The following is a 23,479-nucleotide window of genomic DNA, read 5'->3' as shown; positions in this document are numbered from 1 at the left end:
TTTCATAGTTGTCCCAGCCAGTCACCAGTCAATTGGTCGTATGCTCACCCTCAAAACTACGTATATTTCATGGGTAATCCCTCTGTAGCCTAGCAGTCTGCTCAACTCATAAAATGCGCAAAGGTGGTCAGCAGGTCAGCTTCCCAGCAACTCTAGAGGTTTTCCTACCAGTAGCTCCCAGCAGCCCACTGCCAGCTCCTTCTAGGAATTGCACGTTTTTTGCTACCAACCTCCCTCCAAGAATTGCACAGTTTTTTCTTCCAAGCTCCCTCCAAGGATTGCACAGTTTTTGTTGCCAAGTTCCCATTTCCCGCTCACTCCAGAAATTGCGCAGATCCTGCCTGCTGAGTCCTCCTGCAACCCGCGCTGCTTCTCCCAAAAATTGCGTAGATTTTTCCTCCAGCCAAGCTAGATCCCATGGACAGTCACTGCTGATCTAGAATGCTTGTCTCCGTCTCCTAGTGACTTCTGCGCAATTTTCATCAGTAGTGCCCAAGGCTTATATCCCAGCTCAAAACTTGCCCTGCGTAGTTTCACAACACTGTCCACTCTCCCGATCACCTGCATCTGAAAATGATCATGCATCATGGTAGAACAGGAGATTTATGGATCTGGTGTCGTCTCGTCATGATTGATTGTAGATACGGGTACATGAAGGAACATGACATGACGACAGATGGGACGAACAAAGAGAGCGCATGCAAAAGGACATGTTCGTGAATGAACAAAAAGACGATGCATGCAAAAAGATGTGTTCGCAAAAAGACGACCATGCGAAGATGTGTTCGGGAATGGATGAATGGATGAACACACATTTTCACAAATGAATGAACATGTCAAGCATGCCAAAGTACAAGAAAGGAGCAACGTGCGAACGCAACATCAAGCGAACCCAACGACCATCAAAGAATCTGCACACCTTGCCATGCAGAGATGAAGCTGCGACACACCATGAGGACATCCATCACTCAGTAGCACTGCAGATTGACATGCACACCAACAGCATGAGCATACCAGCACTGTCATGTCAAGTTGTGTCATGATTCATGTCGGCCACATCACTACTGTGGGCCATAATATTGTAAGTCAATGTAATGTAATGTGGAAGTCCAAAAGACCCACTTGTCATTTGAGGAGTCATGTAAAGTTGAAAGGTCATGAAAGTCAAACAATCATGAGGGAAGTCGAACAGTCACAAGGGTCAGTCTTACCCTTGGCTATAAATAGCCCTCATTTGTACATGCAAACAAATTTTCACCTTGGCTCCTTCCACATAGCCTTGAGAATCTGTAATCGTTTCTTTGAGGAGTCAGTAGTGACTCCAATGCCCCATCCATGAGGTTAGTGATGTATGGTGTATCAATGTGTCTTGGAACTTTCGCTTAATTCAGAAGCCTGCTAACAGGTCAGCACATTTTCACGTGTTGTAATTGTTTGTAAGACTAATCTTGAACACTTGTAATACATGTTGCTTTAACCTGTGTTTAACACTTGAACTCATTCATCTCTTCTAATACATATATATTAATGAAAATGTGTTGTATGAGTTGTTAATGTTGTCCTGCTCGTGTTGGTTACCTCCTTGGACATCAGACAGACCTTTCACGTAAACTTGCTATAACGACCGTTGCACTTGCACGAACTCATTCGCGGAGTGTTGTACATGTTACCTTCCCTTGTGTGTTGTGACTGCAACATCTGTGTGGATTGCTCCTCCGAAAGTTGTGCACGTCTTTTTGTGTTGTGTGTTCCTAACAGAGTTTGGGTTTCCCCCATCCGAATTGGGACTCACTCCCACCCTCTCCCTCTATGGTGAAATAACCTTGACACAAGTAACACTTACAATCACCAGGCATGCAAACCTCGCTACTTGAAGACAAAGCAGACCACTCTCATGTGCTAACCAGCAAGAGCTAAGGAAAACATTTAAGATAATGACAATCGGGCCATCATACTAGATGGGACTCCCACACCAAACTATGTGAGGTCTAGTTGGGACTTCATATTGGGATGATCCCTTGGATGTTGGTAGGTCCAACACCGTCAACATTTCTGGTGCTAGAAGGAGGGCTGCCAGTTGTTTATGGCTGAACGTCCTCTCACACTCACTCATCAATCATCTGGTCAAGGCAGTAACTCAAACTCCCTTTCACCTACGCGTGACTCTGAAGTTGGTTACTCCTCACCCCCCGCACGTGAACACGAAATTCGATATCACCACCTTCGCTTTGTCCTTCCCATCACCTATTAGTTCATGAAAGCAGTCGAACTGATACCAGGAATACATCACCTTCCACATGCATCAAGAAATTCGAAAACCACTCCTACAGGGGTTGTTGTTTCGTCATTGGAAGAAGCGGTTCTCGCCACACTGGAAGTTCTGGCAGAAGCTATTGAGAACAGAGAAGAACCTCCAGTCTTCCAGCGGGGGAAACAAGGCACCATCATAGTCTTGTGCTTAGACTCTGGTATAGGAGGCGAAGGGGAAGGTAGCAGGGGAGGAGGTGGGGGTAGAGATGAACCAATAGACTCAGAGCTAGAACCGTCATATTCTGAAGAAGAGGAGGAGGAAAAAGAAGAAGAATACATGGTTGACCAAAATCTGGAATGGATGACTCAGGGACCATTAGCTCTGCCAGGTGCTTTGCACAAGATGCCAAAGCGGGCAGAGAAAATGAGCATCAAGTTCAACCGTGACAGCATAGTGAAGGCAGAAGACCTTTTGGACAACTTCTACCTGCAGCTGTAGACCCTTGAGGTATGGTACGATGACGTAGCATGTATATTATTTCCATGTGCCTTGGATGGTTGCGTAGCAACATGGTATGACAACCTTACTGTCAACTCCATATAGAACTGGGGTGCATTCAAACGCATGTTTCTTGAAAAATTTGTTGACGAGAAGACCCCAACCATGTTGCTCAAAGAGTTGGGAAGCTGAAGATGGAGGGGAAAGAAAAGGTAAAAGACTTCAATAAGAGGTTTTTGCGCATATTGAACAAGTTTGCAGCAGACACGAAACCTCATGACTCCATCACTATCGATTACTACACGTCCACATTGCCGACTAGCATTGCACAGTTTGTCAAGTGAGCTACAAAACCAACATTATTCAAAAACTGCAAAGAGGCAATCACTATTGAGAAGGCCTTGCACACAATTGGAGTCATCAAAGGCAATGAACCAACAAAGGACTCCAAGGATGTGAACAGGAAGTCCCAGGTGGTGGCGAGCAAAGGTAGAGACAAAGAAACAAGTAATATTGAAACCCTCACTCACCTCGTCAAGAACCTGACATCAGAAGTGTCTCAGCTTAAACAACAAAAAAAGAACACATCTGTGAACAATCATCTGCCTAGACATAGACAAGGAAGCATGTCATTAGGAAGCAACTGTTTCTCGACTAAAAATCGATGGAGCTTTGTGTTCTAGCTAGAATAGTGTGTGAACGCCAAATTCTGTTCATTTCATGAAGATGGTCACTCAAAAAATTCTTGTTCAGACTGGAAGCAAGTTGCAGGCTCAGTATGCGACTGTGCATTTAACACAAATAGCAGTACGCGGGGATAGTCGGGAGATACAAATGATGACGAAGATGTTGTTCTTGATGAGGCATCAAGCTTTGGGCATGTGCTGAACATGTATCAGTGCTCCTAAGCAGTGCAAAAGACAAGCACTGAAAAACAACCCCAAAAGAAGAATGATCATTACAACCTCAGAAGTAAGGCGGTTCCCATTAACATTGGGGAAGTGAAAAAAAGTTTGAACTTCTTAGGAAGGTGGATCTACTAGCCGTCCAAAAGAAGACAACACAGAGAAAGCCCGAGAAGACAATGGTGGATAAGAGTACATCCATGAGCAGCAAATTGCAGAAAACTCCGCCGAACAACACGATCACTAGTCTTACCCCGGGCACATCAGTGAGTCTACCCCCTTGGATTACAACATTGTAGATGACATGAAGAAAACTCGAGTGAACATCAGTTTGTTTTAGTTGGCTAAGATCCAGAGTCAGTGGGACATCTTGCTGTGCGCATTGGGACAGACAACAATGGACAACACAACTTCTACCATCAAGGGAGCAAGCACACATCCTAGATCACTTTCAACTATGTTAAACACACTACAGATGGAAAAAGAAAACTCAGTTTTCCCTCCATTTCTACTCCCATTCGAGATTTTCAACTGCAATGTTCACAACTTTTTGGTTGATCCTGACGCGGCAACCAACATCATGCTGCTCTCCATTGCCAAAAGGATCAATGCTCAATGGAGCAAGACATCCGTGCAAATCATCCAACTTGACTGAACATATTTACCATCCATTGGTGAACTTCAGGATGTGATCATTTGACTATCTCACGCTGACATAGTTCACCATTGCATCAACATTGTTGTTGTGGACATACCAGAAGTGTACGGCTTACTACTTAGCAGAGATAGTCTAGCAAGATGAACGAATAATTTGCAACAGACTGGTCACACATGTGGCTTCTGTACAAGGGGAAAAATCCTCAAATCCAAGTGTTATCCGAGAGATATCTGAAACACAATGTTACTCCCATCAATGGCGAAAATGAACAGTTGGCCTTCGCAGAGCTCATGTTTGGAAACTACCTCTTGGAGACAACAATAGGGTGTTATCCTGTACGGCTAGCCCCAACCCCACCAGACACGTGGTTGGGTCTCCTTCCTTTACCAACTCATGGAAATGAAACATGTACAATACATTGTAATAGTAGTAGCAATAGCAGTAGCAACAACAGTAGAAGTAGTGCAAGCGTGTCGAATGTTCGTGTATAGACGAGTTGTGGACCATTTATTTCAACATATCTAAGGCACAGGATGGCTCAGGAGCTGGCTGTGTCTTGGTTGATCCAAATCATAGGAAACATTTGATTTCAAGCTGCTTCGAGTTCAAGTGCACGAACAACGCTGTTGAGTACGAAGCACTCGTGTTGGGCTTGCAGAAAATCCATTAGCCTCAACGTGGTCGCACTCAAAGTGGTAGGTGATTCAGAGATAGTGGTGTGGCAAGTACGTAACACCATTCAATGTTTATCACCGCATCTCAAAAGTTACCAACGAGAGGTATGGAGACTCATCTCTAACTTCCAAGTATTTAACATCACTTTTGTACCACGTATGCGTAATGTGGATGCCAATGCTTTGACAAACATAACTTTTAGAATGTCACCGATTAGGGATAGATTTACTCTTGAAATTTTATACAGACCATCTATCCCAGATAACATAACTAACTTACACGTGTTTAATGATGATCAATAGATACTGCATTTCATGGCCAATGCTAACACCTTCAAGGATGCAGCGATAGACGAAGACAAGCGCGAGAAATATCTACAAGATGATGCTGGTAACAGGAAATGCCACCTCATCTCAAAGGGTGTGGCATCATTGGAGAATATTTATGACTTGCAAGAACGCTTTTAGGGGCCAAGGAACAACAAGGCCCGCAATTCCACCATGATGCACGAAATGATCAACTTGGGAACACAACAAGATCCGAAGTTCATCAACCTCGGTACGTGTTGCACGTAGCAGGAGCGACAAGCCTTTGTCCGCCTGTTAAGACAATACCAAGATGTGTTTGCGTGGACGTATGATGATCTCAAAACTTATTACACACAAATAATACAACACATCATTCTGATCAAAGAAGGGGTCAAGCCATATTAGCAAAAGCTGAGGAAGGTACATCCATCACTCGAGCCCCTCATACAGAAAGATCTTACCAAGCTGTTGGATGTGCAGATCATATCCAGAGTTTGTCATTCTACTTGGGTTTCAAAACTTGTTCCTATACGCAAGAAGTCCGGGGAAATCCGCTTGTGTGTTGATTTTCGGAACATGAACCGCACCTTAGACAAAGACAACTACCCTGTGTCGTCCATGGACCACATTCTGCAAACAATATCTAGGGCACAAATATTTTCTCTTCCCGACAACTTTTTAGGATACAATCAGGTTCTGGTGGCAGAACCTGATAAGCTTAAAACTACCTTCTGTACTAAGTGGGGTATGTTCACATACAGATGAATGTCGTTTGGGCTTGTGAATGCAGGTGCAAATTTTTAGTGCGCCATGGACATCACCTTCCACGGATTCATTAGACAAAGTGTAGTGGTATACCTCGATGATGTGATTGTTTTCTCAAGAAAACGCGAGGACCACCTATTAAGAAAAGTTTCGAGCGATGCCAGAAATACGAGATTTCCTTGAATCCCAAAATGAGCATATTCACAGTGTCTGAGGGGAACCTCCTTGGAAACATCGTTTCCAAAAGCGGGATCAAGGTCGATCTAGACCGTGTACATACTATTACACAGATCCCTCCCCCAGCCAACAAGAGAGCGATGCAGTCCTTCTTGGGCAAGATAAACTTCCTCTAGAAGTTCATCTCCGATTATGTGCAGATAGTCAATCACATGTAGGACATGACCAAGAAGGATGCATTCTATAGCTAGGGTAAGAGGGAAAAATACTCATTCACTCGTATCAAGTAGACTATTGCGTAAGTGCCTACACTCTACAGTCCATATTTCAACAAAGACTTCTTGTTATACATCTTCGCCTCTGACCACTCACTCGCTGCAGTACTCACTTAGAAGGATGAGATGAACGATGAACATCCCATCTCCTTCATGAGCACAAGCATGCAGGGACCCAAACTCAACTACCCCGTTGTTGACAAAAAAACATATGCAGTTGACAAGGCAGTGAAACACTTCATAGCCGACTTGATGAAGAACCACTGCATAATCTACGTCCCTCACCCAGCAGTTCGCACACTGCTCGTACAACAAGAGTTGGGTGAACGATGTGCGAATTGGATGATAGGATTGCAAGAATATGATCTTGACATAAATCCAGTTCACACTATCAAAGGTCATGGGCTCTGTAGACTCACAGTCGAAGCGGTACACACACAGGGGGGAGAAGAAGAGCTCGTCGGCTGGGAGCAAGAGGTTGAAATGTATGATGTAGTGCGAGCAACACCCATTGAAGATAAAAAGTCTTGGTACACAGATGTGCACCAGTACCTTGAGCATGACACCGTACCCTCTCACTTTTCCATTAGACAGAAGAGGGATTTGTGTCTCAAAGCTTTAGCATATCAGTCGGTGCATGAAGTGCTTTATAGAAAGCACAACAATGAAGTTTTTCTCAGGTGCCTAGAGGCACATGAATTAGAGACGGTACTCCAAGATCTGCATGACAAACCTGCCGGGGGTCACTTTGTGAGAAACACCACTGCACAAAAAGTTATGCGAGTTGGATTTTACTGGCCCACATTATTCAAGGATGCACATGATTACACTCACAAGTGCCCGGTCTATCAACGATGTGTCGATAGAACACGAAGTTCAACAGCTCCACTGCACCTTGTTGCAATGACTAAATCGTTCCAACAATGGGGCCTAGACATCATCAGGGAGATTTTCCCACATTCGTCAAAAAAACACCGCTACATTCTGGCAACAACTAATTATTTCAGATGGTAGACAAAAGCAATTCCGCTTAAGCAAGTGAACAGCAAGGAGGTCATCAGCTTCCTCCAACAGAACATCATCTCACGCTTCAGCATTCCGGTATCACTTGTGTTTGATAATGCAAAGTATTTTTCGTCTTTGAAACTTTATGATTTTGCATTACAAAATGGTATTGTGCTAAAACACTCATCTAACTACTACCCGCAGGGAAACGGTCTCACAGAATCCACGAATAAAAACCTTATTTGCATAATAAAAAAGACTCTTTACTTTGAGCAACGAAACTGGCATCCACCCTGACGAATGCATTATGGGATGACCATGTAACACCCAAACCCTCTCTAAATACCTTTCCGTACTTCTTGGTCTATGGTAAAGAAACCATCCTACTGCCCAATATCTACTTGCCTGTGCTTCAGTTGTCCCAAGAATCCCATGGCAAGCCTTGCCAGCTAGTTCAACGTAGGATGGATACAGTCTACAAGCTTTAGGAAGAAAGAATGAAAGCAAAAGAAAAGTTTACACTCCACCAGAATCGTATCAAGAGATGGTTCGATAATAAGTCTATAGGGAAAGCTAACTTTGGTGTTGGTGACTTGGTCTTGAAATGGGATAAATCCCATGAAGACAAAGGCAAGCATGCGAAGTCCCAGTCCCCATGGATTGGTTTGTATACAATCCATGAGAAGCTTGGCCCACACATGTACTGTCTGCAATCAATTGATGGGAGGATTGACAATCTTCTTGTTAACGACCAAGATCTCAAACATTATTTCTAGTAGGCTGGGCCATACCCCACGCCATGTACATAGTCTATTTACTGCTTGTCGCTTTTTTTTGCTTTTGCCTTGTTTTCTTTTCTTACTATTTTTGTTTCATTTTGTTTTGTTTGATTGATACCTTGCTATTTTTGTTTTCCGGAAATAAGTGTAGCCATCTACTAAGTTATGGCTTTTGAATGAGTATGTGGCTGAAATCTAAGAGACTTGTGACACTACCGCACTTGGCCAGTTTTGTGTCTGTCTTCTATGTGCTTAGTTGTAACCTTCGGCTAATGAAGTCTTGACGGAAAATATGATTCATCTGCAAGGGGAAATTTGGTCCAACCATGAACCTGTGTCCACACTGGGAAACCTCATGCCTGTACTTAGCCTTTTGCTCTATGTATTCAAGCTCATCCAACTAGTAGAAACGGAGAAGGGGAAATATCTAAATGAGCAAACCTATGTTAGAGGTCTTATATGCTTCTCTGAAGGAACAAACTATTCAACTCTCAATAAGTTGGGATCCATCTTCCACCCAAAAACAAATAAGTGCCAATGCAGAGTCCTCTTGAAAAAATACAAAGGTGAATGAAGATAAAGGCTTCCTGCACAGAGAGGTGAAACATGCAACTCCACTGGGGTATTCACCAGGGTCACAGGAAGTGGAGAAATCCATGTGTTCCTCCATGACTCTGCCAGGGTACTGTCTAGGCCTGCTGGTAGTGGAGCAACAACAAAGATGAAAACTGATACTCTGAAAATTTTCAACTCACGAGCCAAACTACCCTCCCCGATTTCGAAACACTGTGATCAAGCTGAAATTTTTGTTGTGTTTGACTGAGTTGGAAAATGGTGAACTGTGTTTGTCCATGGGGTAAGTGGGGAAACCAAAGCAACCTACACAACATTCCATACTCCCCAAAATACCAAGGCCCTATGCTGTCAATGAACCAAAACAGAGAAGCTGGAGTTCTACCAGTGTGTCGCCAAGTGTTGTAGCGGTTGCAACACCCTCCAAAATTTTGGCCCGCATCCAATTTTGGAGCCTCCTTTGAGAGTTTTACTTGATGTTTGCACACACTCGGGTTGACACCGTGAGCTCATGTGAGTCTTTTCACCCACATTGCTTGATTTTTCAATGGACAACTTTTGTATGTTGGTATCAATGTCTCGCTTGCGACCATGTTTGGTCGTGCACAAGGTGTTCACTTCATGTGTACGTGTTGTGTTCGCTAGGTAAAAATCTATCGCATTCACACATGGAGTCGTATGCACTATCGCGTAGGTGTCATTGCGGTCATCCAATGATCGATCACAAGCATCGTACTTTTCGTTCGCAGCGTTGGTTGGTCATGTTGAGAATGCATGTCTTGATGTTTTGAGGCATCTTGTCGTCAAGTCATGTGAGTGTGTGTTTGCAAGGTCATGTATGCACCATTTCACTCGCTCACACACTTAGTCATTTTTGTTGAAATTATAACGATTAGATCACCCTCTCAAGGCTGGAACATCACCCCATCATCGACTCAATCGACTGTGACAGGAACAACACAGAAGAACCCAACAAGCCATTTCAAGTTGCACTGTCTGCAAGCTCCTCAATCAACCCTCCTGCTGGTCAACCGAAGAGATTAACTGGGTGGTTAGCCCGGGACTGACTCCCCTAAATAATTACACAAAGGCTATAGAACATGCCCGCTCCACTAACTGAGAAAATTGTGTAGACAAGCTAGATAGACACCCAATGCCCGTCCCTGTCTCCCTTAGAAAATTGCCCAGTTTTCCCAGCCAATCACCAATCAGTTGACCAGTTGCTCACCCAGAAAATTGTGTAGATGTCATGAGAAAGCCCTTTGTAGCCCAACAGTTCACTGATCTTAGAAAATGTGCAGAGGTAGTCAGTAGGTCGGCCTCCCAGAAACTGCGCAATTTTTATCGCTAGCATCTCCTACCAGTACGCTTCGAGCTCCCTCCAGGAATTGCGCATTTTTTGCTGCCAAGCTCCTACAGCAAGCTCCATCCAGGAACTGCGTAGTTTTTTCTTCCAAGCTTCTGCTACCCACTCACTCTAGAAATTGCGTAGATCCTACCTGCCCAATCCTCTTACACTCCACACTACTTCTTGTTTGGTCAATTTAGTGTATTTTAAATTGCTATTTAAAATGTCAATCCGGGATTCGTAAACTGATGAAGTGAAGTGTACTATATGTACTAGATAACCATTTCCTTAGTCTTTTGTCGTTTTTGAGTTTTCTAGTTTTTTTTTTGGATTTATCTTTTCCTAATGTGTGATGCCAAAAATGAAAGTTAAGTGTGGATGGTGATGGTGATTTCTACAGTGATTTCCCCAAACTTAAAAGTGATCAAAGAGAAAGCTTTAAAACAACTGTAATGAAATCATTTCTTAAGAGGAAGTAAATGTATCAAACAGTGAACTAATAACAATGGCCCAGTATCCTTGCTGCTGAATGAAAAGAAAGTAAAAACTGAACTTAAAGCAACTCAAATTAAAAGCAAAGCAGCTAATTCACACTACTTCAACTCTTCAGATCCTTTACCCTTCAGCTCAATCTACCTTGTGGGAAGCAATCATGAACAAGTCAAGTAATATGATATCTAAATGGCAAGAAATTAAATTGCATAAAGGAAACTAATCACACTACTTCAACTCTTCTGATCCTTTACCCTTCAGCTCAATCCACCTTATGGGAAGCAATCATGAATAAGTCTAAGCAATATGATAACTAAATGGCAAGAAATTAAATTGCATAAAGGAAACTAATCACACTACTTCAACTCTTCAGATCCTTTACCCTTCAGCTCAATATACCTTGTGGGAAGCAATCATGAACAAGTTTAAGCAATATGATAACTAAATCACATTACAATAAGTAATATTCTGATTCCTTACTAATAGAGTCACTTGACTATAGAAAGAAACCATAAACAAATGAGTAGCATGATGTCTAAGTAGCAGAAAAAGAAATAAGAAAATCACAACTTGAAAAAGGACAGTGCTGGAATTAAATTTCAGAAAATGGAAATTAGCAGGAAGGACAAGATGATCTCATATGTCAATAGTTATCAAAAAGATGAAAATTTGCCCGGGCTGCCTAAGAAAACCTACAGAAAAACGTTGATTAGCTGACAGCTATAAGAAAACAAAAGTGAAAATATAAACAATAGTGAATTAAAAACATCAAAACAACATGTTATATACAAGCTAGTAATTATAAAAACAGAAACATAATAAAATCAAACGACAACTATACAGGGCTTTAGTGCGCAGGGGCCCTCTGCCACCTCAGCCAGTCAACGAACAGTCACAAGAACGAGCTCAAGAAAGTAGTCTTCTCATGTATTAAAGCAGCATCAACATATATAAAACAGAGTACAGTGGGGTGATAATAGAAAACAATTCAAAAATTACATTCCAAAAAGCTTCTTTACAGTGTTCATCAACGCGTTATTTATAATGAAAAAGTACTGAACTGACTAATTGAATCCTATGCTATTAACTGCGTTGCCAAAGACACGTAGATCTCCTCAGCCGAGATCTAGCGTAACTGTCATCATGCCCATTAAATCTTCGGAGTGGTAGTTGTTGGATTCAGGTTACGGGAATGATCTCCAGGTGTGCCGATGTCTCCATGGGCTGAGGACTGTGCCACGTAAACTTTCACGTGCTCCAAGCAGAGACGTGCCATCGCTAAATACCTTGGTTGGCTTTGCCTTTGACCCTTGTTGATCGTGACCTTCTATGGATGATTTGGCAGATTTGAAGGGACACGTTCCATGTACCCGTCACCTGTAGCTTGCCCATGTGGCTCGTTTCTTCATAGGACACCTGTAGCATAGCTTTTAACAAAATCGCTGCGGAATCCTGTGCTGGCTGCGGAAAATGACAAGTTTCCATAGCTGCCTGAACAAAAATCTAAACCAAACAACAGTCATAAGCATAGTTAGAAAACCATGTCAGAAGCTCTTTTTAGACTATAATGCAATGATTTAACAGCTTGATGGATGAAGTAAGTGGGAAAAAGAAGGCTGAGAGGGTGTATAGGAAGATGCAGGTTTGAGGCTCAACATACCCCCACTGTGAAGGTGTTGCATGTCCTCATGCAACCAAAATTTAGTTATTTCCCTCTAATCCATATGCTCTGAGGCTTCTGCTAGGACATCTAGCCCTCTTTTCTTCTTCTTTGATGCTAACATCATCCTTGGTTTCCTAACTAGACATTTGAACTTGAGATTAATCAATGCTCTGCTTAACTTTTTGCACTTCTTCTTCAGTTTCCTGTTTTTCTTTTGCCACAGTCCTAAATGGAGCATAGTGTTATCATGGACAATCTTGTCTACCTTACTCTGCTCTTTGAGTGCTTCATTTTCCTGTTTGATATGCCTATTTAGGACTTCTAATTCAAATACTTCCTGTTTCAAAGACTGAACTTGTGCATCTAGTGGCAGAGTGGTACTTGGTCCTGTAGCTGATTGTTCTAAGGATTCCAGGTAGTTATATGCCTCTTGCTGATTAGGATCTACCTCAGGTGTCTTTCTCAGACTAGGCTCAAAATCTGGTGGAGGAGGAGGACTGCTCTCTCTTTCCGGCCGCAAAGGGCTTTCATCATGTGGAGGACTTGATTCAATGCTTGGCTGGGCTGGAGATTTCTCAAGTGTCTTTTCACCTAAATCAATAAAGTGAGACTGTTTTTCTTGGGTTTTATTCACTTTTCCTTTTAGCCTAGTGCTCCTCCTAAAGTATGGACTAATACTCTTCTCTTATGCACTCTGTTTTCCTTTTTGCTTTTTCTTTGCTATAGCAACAGCTTGAAGATGTACTAATATTTCTGACAGAGGTTGATAATCCTCCTCTATGGATTGCTCAAGGGATGGATAGACTTCTTGAATGGTTCTTTTGCCTTTTTCTTTCTTCTGTTTCTTATTTTTAGCTCTATCTTCTTCTTCTTTTTGGACAGTTTCTTGAATTTCTATTGTAGGGGAGTCTTGGACTGTAATGTTCTTTTCTTTCCTCCTACTTTTCCTTGGAATCTTTGGTGGACTGCTTCCAGAGGCCTCAGATGGCTCTTGGAAGTAGTTTCTTGTCAAAAATTGCTCCCAAGTATCCTTAGTTTTCTTTAACTGGTCCTCAATAAGAATTTTTATGAATCCATGATGGTAGAGATGAGATTCAATGTTGCCTATGTGTCTGTGAACTGTAAAACTCATCTTTTTCAAACTCAATAACAGAAAATGAGGCAAATTAAGAGTGTGACCCTCTAGGAAATTCATCATAAGTCTAGCATGATACATATACATAGAACCAAAACGACCTTCACATGTGATAAATTTCTGGATGACTAACAGTAGACTAGACCATTCCTCTTTTAGTGCATGAACAGGGATGCCTCTTGTAAATACGGTGGTATCCATACCTTGGTTTTGTAGCATGATTCTCCATATTTGATCGTCCACACTTCTATTTTTAAACCACTTTTCACCTTCTTGAGGTAGGCCTGTGGCAGCTGCTACTGTGGCCTCAGTCACTATAAACTTTAAGTCTCCAATCTCCACTATTTGTCCATCAAAAGACCGCACAAAAGCTTTGGTCACCTCCTTGTTATGGCCTTTAAACTTTTGGACAAGTCGTAGCCATCTGGCTTTCTTCAGCAATTCCTTAGTTTGAGGATAACCCTCCAAGTATTTCGGTCCTTCTGGCTCGGCTCTCAGTAATTTTCCCATCCGTTGTTTTAAATTCCAATTGAGAGTTCTTCTGCGTGTGAGGGTTCAGAAAAAAACGGCTCTGTTACAGGGTTTAGGATAGACTGTAGTGACTGCAGTCAGGGTTTAGGATGACTGTAGTGACTGTAGTCGGAAATGGAGAACAAACTGTAATGGCTGCAGTCGGAAATGGAGAACAGGGAATGGAAGTACCCGAATTACCGGAGGAACAGAGGGTGAGCAGCAGTGAACAAGTTCAAAATAAAATGCGGATGCATGCGAGGAGTATGGTATTAGTGGAGTGGTAAATGAATGGAATCGGATGACTGTGTATGAAATTTTTACACGTCTCAATAGACGGCTGCGGAAATTACGGCTAAGAAGAACCGTAACACAATAGGTCACGTCTCAAGAGTACGGGTAATAAATGGAAGTGCAGTCAGTCTTGAGTTTAAACTCGGAATAATCATGAGACCGTTGGAGAAATGAATGCAAGGTGTGTGGAGTGATATCGTGGAATAGGAGTGGTAGTGGAGCTATCGTATCAAATCATTGCACATAGTAGAACTTATTATGGTTTGATAACTATGCGTAATTATGACTTGAATTGTTATTTGATAAAGATTTTTTATCATACCTTTGGAAACTTTGCCTTTTTTTTTTTGCTCAAGGATTCTAACCAATTGCTTTTCCTTGATGTCTTGGAGATGCCCCATGTCTTTAGCTCAATTACACTTGAATTTCATGATTATGGCACTAACAGTTGACTGTAAATTTGAAAACAGAGTGATGCTGGCTGCGGAAATCGTTTCTGGCTGCGGAAACGGTGTCCAGCTGCGGAAACTGAGACAGCACCCCCTTAACTGCACAAAGATAGTTAGAGAAGAACTAGCTGAATGAAAATAGTCTTGAAAGGGAATTTTATTGATGAAGTGAAATGGAATGAGTGGAATGAAATGAAAATGAAGTGGAGTGAAGTGAAATGGTAATGAGAGTGAGATGGAGGTGAAGTGAGATGGAAAGAGAAGGAGAGGAGATTTTTTTTTGGAAAATATAGAGTGTCAGGTGTCCCTGATTTTCACTCTACATTTTCTGTATAAGACTGCCAATCTATGATTGGTTTTCAGGCTTATAGGATTTTTTTTTTTTTTTTTTACTGAAATAAACAAAGACTAGGCTGATGGGGGAGAAGGATTCTTCTCCACCAACCTTATTGCAGAATTCTCCTGGAACATTTTGAAAAATTCCTCTTTTGAGAGTGGCTTATGATAAATTTTCAATCGGTGGCCATTCACAATGAGAGGAGTTTGAAATTCATCAATAGTTTTGATTCTTACCGCTCCATTGTTAAAGACTTTATCAATCTCACATGGCCCAAGCCAATGAGTCTGAAATTTTCCTTTGAAGTCTTTAAACTTGGAATCAAACAGTAACGCCCAATCTCCTTCTTGAAACTTTCTCTCTTTGATGTATCTGTCATGCCACTTAGCTCTTTGATGTTGAACTAGATCAGTCCTTAAAATTGCATCTTGTCTGATCTCATCTAGCTCATTCAGCTGCTCCATTCTGTGCTTTTGGGCTTCTGATAGATTCATCTCCAACTGGACTGCCATCTTGAAAGTCTTGATTTGAAACTCAATGGGGAGCAGGGCCTCCTTCCCATAAACAAGTTCATAGGGAGAATGTCCTGTTGTATTCCTCCATGTAGTTCTGTAGGCCCATAAGGCTTCTAGAAGCCTTTTTGCCCAATCTTTTCTGTGTAGATGAACAATTTTGGTGATGATGCTTTCAAGAACTTTGTTTGTAGATTCCACTTAGCCATTTGCTTGCGGATGGTAAGGAGTAGATTTTCTATGCTTGATTTTATATTCTTCCATCAGCGTCTCCATCAAGTTAGATGTAAATTGACTTCCCTGATCTATCACAATTTCTCTTGGGACACCAAAACGAGTAAAAATATCCTCAAAAAGAAATTGAACAACTGAATTTTCAGTGGCAGAAGGCAATGCTTTGGCTTCTACCCATTTAGTGACATAATCAGTGCATACCAATATATACTTCTTTTGTTTAGATGATGGATTAATGGGTCCAATGAAATCTAAAGCCCATTTTTCAAAGGGTTCGATGAGTACTTGTGGTTGTAATGGCATTTCATTTGAAAGAGTCGGTCTCCCAACTCTTTGGCAGCTGTCACACCTTCTGACATATTGTTTTGCATCTTTGAAAAGGGAAGGCCAATAATATCCTAAAGAAAGGATTTTATAGGCTGTCCTTTTGTCAGCAAAGTGTCCACCGCATGGTTCATCATGACATGCCTTGAGGATGTCAGGCATTTCATCTTCCCGAACACATCTTCTGATCACACAATCTAGCCCTATTTTAAACAATTCATTAGAAATCCATGAATAACTTGAGCTCTCCTGAATAATTTTTCTTTTTTCACCAGGAAATAGATGTGGAGGTAGCTTCCCTGTAACCAAGTAGTTAGCAATATCTGCATACCAAGGAGTCTTAGTAGTTACTGCAAACAAATATTCATCTGGAAACTTATCCTTTACAGGAGAATCTTCGTTAGTATTTTGGATTCTAGACAAGAAATCAGCTACTGTATTTTGTTTCCCTGGTCTATCCAACACAATGATATTGAATTCTTGTAAAAGTAAGAGCCATCTTGTAACTCTGCCATTAGTAACAGGTTTATTCATAAGATATCTAATCGCAGAATGATCAGTATGGACAAAGGTTTCATAGCCAGTTATATAGTGTCTAAACTTATTGATTGCATGAACAACAGCTAAGAACTCTTTCTCAGTCACAGTATAGTTTAACTCAGTGGGAGTCAAATTTTTACTGGAGTAGTAAATGGCATAAGGAACTAAATCCTTTTGTCCTAACACAGCTCCTAGAGTTGTATCTGAAGCATCTATGGAAATATGGAAAGGAAGTTTCCAATTTGGACCTCTCAAAATGGGTGCTTCAGATATTCTTGTTTTCAAAGTTTCAAATGCAGATTGACAATCAGGATCCCATTTGAATTCACAATCTTTTGTAAGTAATTTGAAGAGTGGAGATGCTATTTTGGTGAAGTTTTCAATAAATCTTCTATAGTATCCAGTAAATCCAAGAAAACTTCTAACATCTTTTTGACAATTTGGAATAGGAAACTTGGAGATGTCTTCAACTTTTGATCTATCAACTTTAATCCCATCTCCTGAAATATGATGTCCTAAAACAATCCCTTTAGTAAACATCATAAAGCATTTTTCATGACTTAATGATAGGTTTGTTTCCTTACATCTTATAAGTACTTTTTCCAAATTCTCTAATGCCTCTTCAAATGAATTACCATAAACTGTAAAATCATCCATATACACCTCTACACAATCATGGATTAGATCGGAAAAGATTCCTAGTACTGCCCTTTGAAATGTTGCGGGTGCATTGCATAATCCAAAAGGAAGTGCTTGATAAGCAAAAGTTCCCCATGGACAGGTAAATGTGGTCTTGTCCTAATCTTCAGGTGCTACCTGAATCTGATTGTAACCACTAAAACCATCCAAAAATGAAAAATACTTTTTGCCTGCTAAAGTATCTAATACCTGATCGATAAAGGGTAAAGGAAAGTGATCCTTCAAAGTTGCTTTGTTCAATTCTCTGTAATCAATGCATACCCTCCGTTTACCATTCTTTTTAGGTGCTATAACCAAAGGAGAAACCCATCGGCTATCTGAAATTGGATAAATGAAGTTCACATTAAGTAACTTTTGGAGCTCTTCTTTCACTATCTCCCTAAGGTTTGGATTCATCCTTCTCTGAGGTTGTCTGATTGGTCTACTGTTTTCCTCAATATAGATGTGATGAATGCAAGTCTTAGGGTCAATACCTTTCATATCGGTATACTCCCATGCAAATGCAGTAGAATGTTTTTGCAAGATTTTGGTTAGTTCTTCCTGTTGTGATCTTTCCAAATTTTTGTTGATATTCAATGTTTTTCCTGGAAAGATCTCAATGGTGGAACTACCAAATTCTTCCATAGAGAAAAGAGACATTTGTCTAGATGATAGATACTCAATGTCAGAATCTAACTGAAATTGTGTGTGGTCATATTCTGAAGATGTTTCAAAATTTTCTAATGTGTTCAGAATTTGACTATCTTCACTAACTTCAGAGATGGTAAAGACAGGTTGTATAGTATCTTCATCATCAATCCATTCATTATCTCCTATTTCTGTGATTGCTTTTGCTGGAGGATACAGATTGAATTTCTTTGTCGAATTACCATCAGAAATATACATATCCCCAAACCTACAATTGATGAAAGCATCGGCTGTGGCTAGCCAAGGTCTTCCTAAAATGAGAGGATGTCCTCCTAAATTACTCTTGGGAGTTAAAATCATGAAATCCACTGGATATTCCCAAGAGTCTAAGGAGACTGAAATGTCTTCTAATACACCATCTGGTTTAATAATTGATCGATCTGCAAGTTGCAGTAAAGTAGGTGTAAAGAGAAGATTAGGAAGTTTCAGCTGTTCCATAGTCTGTCTACTCATAATGTTGATAGCAGCCCCTAAATCAATCAAAGTATTTGGAATTTCAACCCCATTGATATGTGTTTTGACAATTGGACTACCGGGATCTACATACTTCTACATAGTAATTTTTCCCATCATGATGTCTGCAATTTTCCCTACCAGGTGGATTCTTCTTGTGTCTCTAGGTTTCCTTCCTGGTCTTTTAAGACTCAACTCCTTTATTGTTTTTGCTAGAATAGGAATCTCTTTAATGGCTTGTAACAAGGGAATCTTGATACAGACATTCTTCAATTCATCTAGAAAATCATAGTCAGGCAACAAGATTTGTTTTTCCACCCCTTTGTCAATTTGTGATCTTTCAGGAAAAGGAGGTGTGGATGGAGATACAGGTTGCTCAACTATAGGAGTTGTAGGGGTTAGTTCTTCTTTTTCTTTCTAAGTGTTTGGGTTTTGAAGAGATGCTTCAGAACCCTTATTTGCTTCAAGAGATTCTTCCTCAGAAATTCTTTGATTTTGGGCATCTATAGAAGGTTTATCTAGAACTCTACCAGATCTGAGTTGTACATCATTGAGATGAACAATCATATAGGCAGGAAATTGTTGACCTTCTATCATGAAAGAATTTTGAGGGTTTTTATTATTGGGGTTTGGCAATGGCTGAGAAGGAAGTTGATTTGACTTCTGTTGGAATGGAAGCAAGAGTTGAGAATTTGGGTTTTGTTGAGAAGGTTGTTGTTGTTGAAATGGCAATGATAGTTGTGGGTTTTGATTTGGAAGTTGTGGAGCTTGTTGGTTTTGAAAAGATGGAGGATATTGATAAAATTGAGCAAATCTCCCATAAGGATTTTGCATACCTTGTACCCATGATTGAAAAGGATTTTGAGGTTGGGACCAAGGTTGTTGCCAAGGATTCCAATTTGGTGAGGGTTGAAAGTTCATAGAGTTGTTAAACCCTTGATTTTGTTGCCCCTGCCAAGGTCTCCTTGCAACAAAACAGAGAGACTCAATTGTATTTGGATCTTCTTGAAAGACAGCATTGAGCCCAGGAATTGAAGGACAATCCTTGGTCTCATGATTCTCTGAACAGATCACACATGTTTCTACAACTTTTGCGTCCAAGGGACATTCCCTGAGAGCATGTTTTTTTCTACATTTTGGGCAAAAGATGGCTAAAGCTTCAGCTTCTGCTTTCTGCTTATTGTGGATCTTAAGAGTGTCTAGTTGCTCACTAAGACTCCCTAAGATATCAGTTTTGAATTCATCAAGCATATTGCCAATCTCAGCCCTACTTACTGATCCAGTTGTAGATTTGTTTGCTCTGATGAGAGAAGGATCTCTAGGCCCTTTTCCAGTTTTAGATTTTCCTCTTGAGAGATTGACACATAGTTCTGCTATGTCATGAAGTGGAAGTTGAGATATGTCTCCTTTTCCCATCATGTTCAAAATATCTATCCATTCATCTCTAATGGCTTTTAATAGAAGGGCTTTCAAGGTCTCCTCATCTAAGTTACTCATCTTTGCTCTCTTCAGATTGTATTGGAATCCTTCAAGTAAATCCTCCAAGTTTTCATCTTCTTTTTGTACCATTTTAAATACTTCATCCTTGTGGTTGGTAGGCATACAATAATCCATGTATCTATCCAAGAATGTTTGTTTCATATCATTCCAAGTCCTAATGGATTGAGTGAGTAATCCCATGAACCATTTCAAAGCAGCTCCTTTCAATGTTGAAGGAAACAATTTGAGTTTTTTAGAGTCTTCCAGATAATCATAGGTTCGACACACGACCTCAAACTCAAATAGAAATGTTTTAGGATCTTCATTTCTTAACCCATGAAAGTTTGGGAGGACAGATGGTGAAATATTTTTCATTGTTGCTCGAGAATCCTCATCGACTATAGGAAATCCAAATGAGTTATCTCCATCTCTATTTCCCCCATTGTTACCTCTACCTCCTCCATTATTTCCTCCTCCTCCTCCTCTACCTCTACCTCTACCAAATCCGTTAACTCCCTCTTCTGTCATGGTAGTTTTCTCAGAGATTTCAGAGTCCTCTGGTTCTTCTACTAATGGCGATCGAGGAAGAATTTCTCCCTCTTCTTCCTCAGGTGATTCTACTTCTTCAATTACAATGTGTCTCCCTGTAGAAGAAAAGAAAGAATCTTTTCCTAATTCAGATTCAATGGATGGTGAGGAAGAGTCTCCTAACTCAACTATTGTCTCTTGAATTCCAGGAATCCTAGGGCTAGGAGTGTAGGTTGGAGATGATGGAGGTGTCTCTTGTCTATTCCTTAAGGTAGAAGGAGTTGTAAAAATCGAACTCTTGGCTCTAGCTAAAAACCTTCCCCTAGAATCTCTTGCTCTATGCATGTCATTTTTTTTATTTTTCTTCAAGTCAGGCTAATAATTCTCTTTCTGATCTTCCAGATCACTCTAGGTGCAAGAAGAGAGCATACTCAAGAAACTATTAAACCAATAACTTTCTCTTTTCTGATCCTCCAGATCACACTAAGTGCAAGAGGAGAGCATACTTTGAGAGGTTATCAATTTTCCTTCCTTGAAATTTTCTTGTTTTTTTTTTAAGAAATTGGCTACCTAATTTCACTTCCCCGGCAACGGCGCCAAAATGTTTGGTCAATTTAGTGTATTCTAAATTGCTATTTAAAATGTCAATCCGGGATTCGTAAACTGACGAAGTGAAGTGTACTATATGTACTAGATAACCATTTCCTTAGTCTTTTGTCATTTTTGAGTTTTCTAGTTTGTTTTTTGGATTTATCTTTTCCTAATGTGTGATGGCGAAAATGAAAGTTAAGTGTGGATGGTGATGGTGATTTCTACAGTGATTTCCCCAAACTTAAAAGTGATCAAAGAGAAAGCATTAAAACAACTGTAATGAAATCAATTCTTAAGAGGAAATAAATGTATCAAACAGTGAACTAATGACAATGGCCCAGTATCCTTGCTGCTGAATGAAAAGAAAGTAAAAACTGAATTTAAAGCAACTCAAATTAAAAGTAAAGCAGCTAATTCACACTACTTCAACTCTTCAGATCCTTTACCCTTCAGCTCAATCTACCTTGTGGGAAGCAATCATGAACAAGTCAAGTAATATGATATCTAAATGGTAGGAAATTAAATTGCATAAAGGAAACTAATCACACTACTTCAACTCTTCTGATCCTTTACCCTTCAGCTCAATCTACCTTATGGGAAGCAATCATGAATAAGTCTAAGCAATATGATAACTAAATGGCAAGAAATTAAATTGCATAAAGGAAACTAATCACACTACTTCAACTCTTCAGATCCTTTACCCTTCAGCTCAATCTACCTTGTGGGAAGCAATCATGAACAAGTTTAAGCAATATGATAACTAAATCACACTACAATAAGTAATATTCTGATTCCTTACTAATAGAGTCACTTGACTATAGAAAGAAACCATAAACAAATGAGTAGCATGATGTCTAAGTAGCAGAAAAAGAAATAAGCAAATCACAACTTGAAAAAGGATAGTGCTGGAATTAAATTTCAGAAAATGGAAATTAGCAGGAAGGACAAGATGATCTCATATGTCAATAGTTATCAAAAAGATGAAAATTTGCCCGGGCTGCCTAAGAAAACCTGCAGAAAAATGTTGATCAGCTGACAGCTATAAGAAAACAAAAGTGAAAATATAAACAGCAGTGAATTAAAAACATCAAAACAACATGTTATATACAAGCTAGTAATTATAAAAACAGAAACATAATAAAATCAAACGACAACTATACAGGGCTTTAGTGCGCAGGGGCCCTCTGCCACCTCAGCCAGTCAATGAACAGTCACAAGAACGAGCTCAAGAAAGTAGTCTTCTCATGTATTAAAGCAGCAGAAACATATATAAAACAGAGTACAGTGGGGTGATAATAGAAAACAGTTCAAAAATTACATTCCAAAAAGCTTCTTTACAGTGTTCATCAACGCGTTATTTATAATGAAAAAGTGCTGAACTGACTAACTGAATCCTATGCTATTAACTGTGTTTCCAAAGACACGTAGATCTCCTCAGCCGAGATCTAGTGTAACTGTCATCATGCCCATTAAATCTTCGGAGTGGTAGCTGTTGGATTCAGGTTACGGGAATGATCTCCAGGTGTGCCGATGTCTCCGTGGGCTGAGGACTGGGCCACGTAAACTTTCACGTGCTCCAAACAGAGACGTGCCACCGCTAAATACCTTGGTTGGCTTTGCCTTTGACCCTTGTTGACCGTGACCTTCTATGGATGATTTGGAAAATTTGAAGGGACACGTTCCATGTACCCGTCACCTGTAGCTTGCCCATGTGGCTCGTTTCTTCATAGGACACCTGTAGCATAGCTTTTAACAAAATAGCTGCAGAATCATGTGCTGGCTGCGGAAACCTGTGCTGGCTGCGGAAACTGACAAGTTTCCGCAGCTGCCTGAACAAAAATCTAAACCAAACAACAGTCATAAGCATAGTTAGAAAACCATGTCAGAAGCTCTTTTTAGATTATAATGCAATGATTTAACAGCTTGATGGATGAAGTAAGTGGGAAAAAGAAGGCTGAGAGGGTGTATAGGAAGATGCAGGTTTGAGGCTCAACACTTCTCCCAAAAATTGCGCAGATTTGTCCTCCAGTCGAGCCAGATCCCGCGGACAGTCACTGCTGATCCAGAATGTCCTACTCCGTCTCCCAGTGACTTCTATGTAGTTTTCATCAGCAGTGATCGGAGCTCGCATCCTAGTTCGAAACTCACATCACGCAGTTTTGCAACCCTGTCCGCTCTCCCGGTCACCTACATCCGAAAATGATCATGCATCATGGTAGACTAGGAGATTTATGGATTTGATGTTGTCTCGTCATGAGTGACTGCATATATAGGTACATGAAGAAACACGACGCGATGATAGATGGGATGAACAAAGGGAGTGCATGAAAAAGGA

The sequence above is a fragment of the Pinus tabuliformis genome, chromosome 2_1, assembly GCF_031772625.1.
Source record: "Pinus tabuliformis cultivar Carrire ecotype Pingquan chromosome 2_1, CPIR1, whole genome shotgun sequence".
NCBI classification, from domain to species: domain Eukaryota; kingdom Viridiplantae; phylum Streptophyta; class Pinopsida; order Pinales; family Pinaceae; genus Pinus; species Pinus tabuliformis.
Note: the sequence above shows the minus strand (reverse complement) of the source record.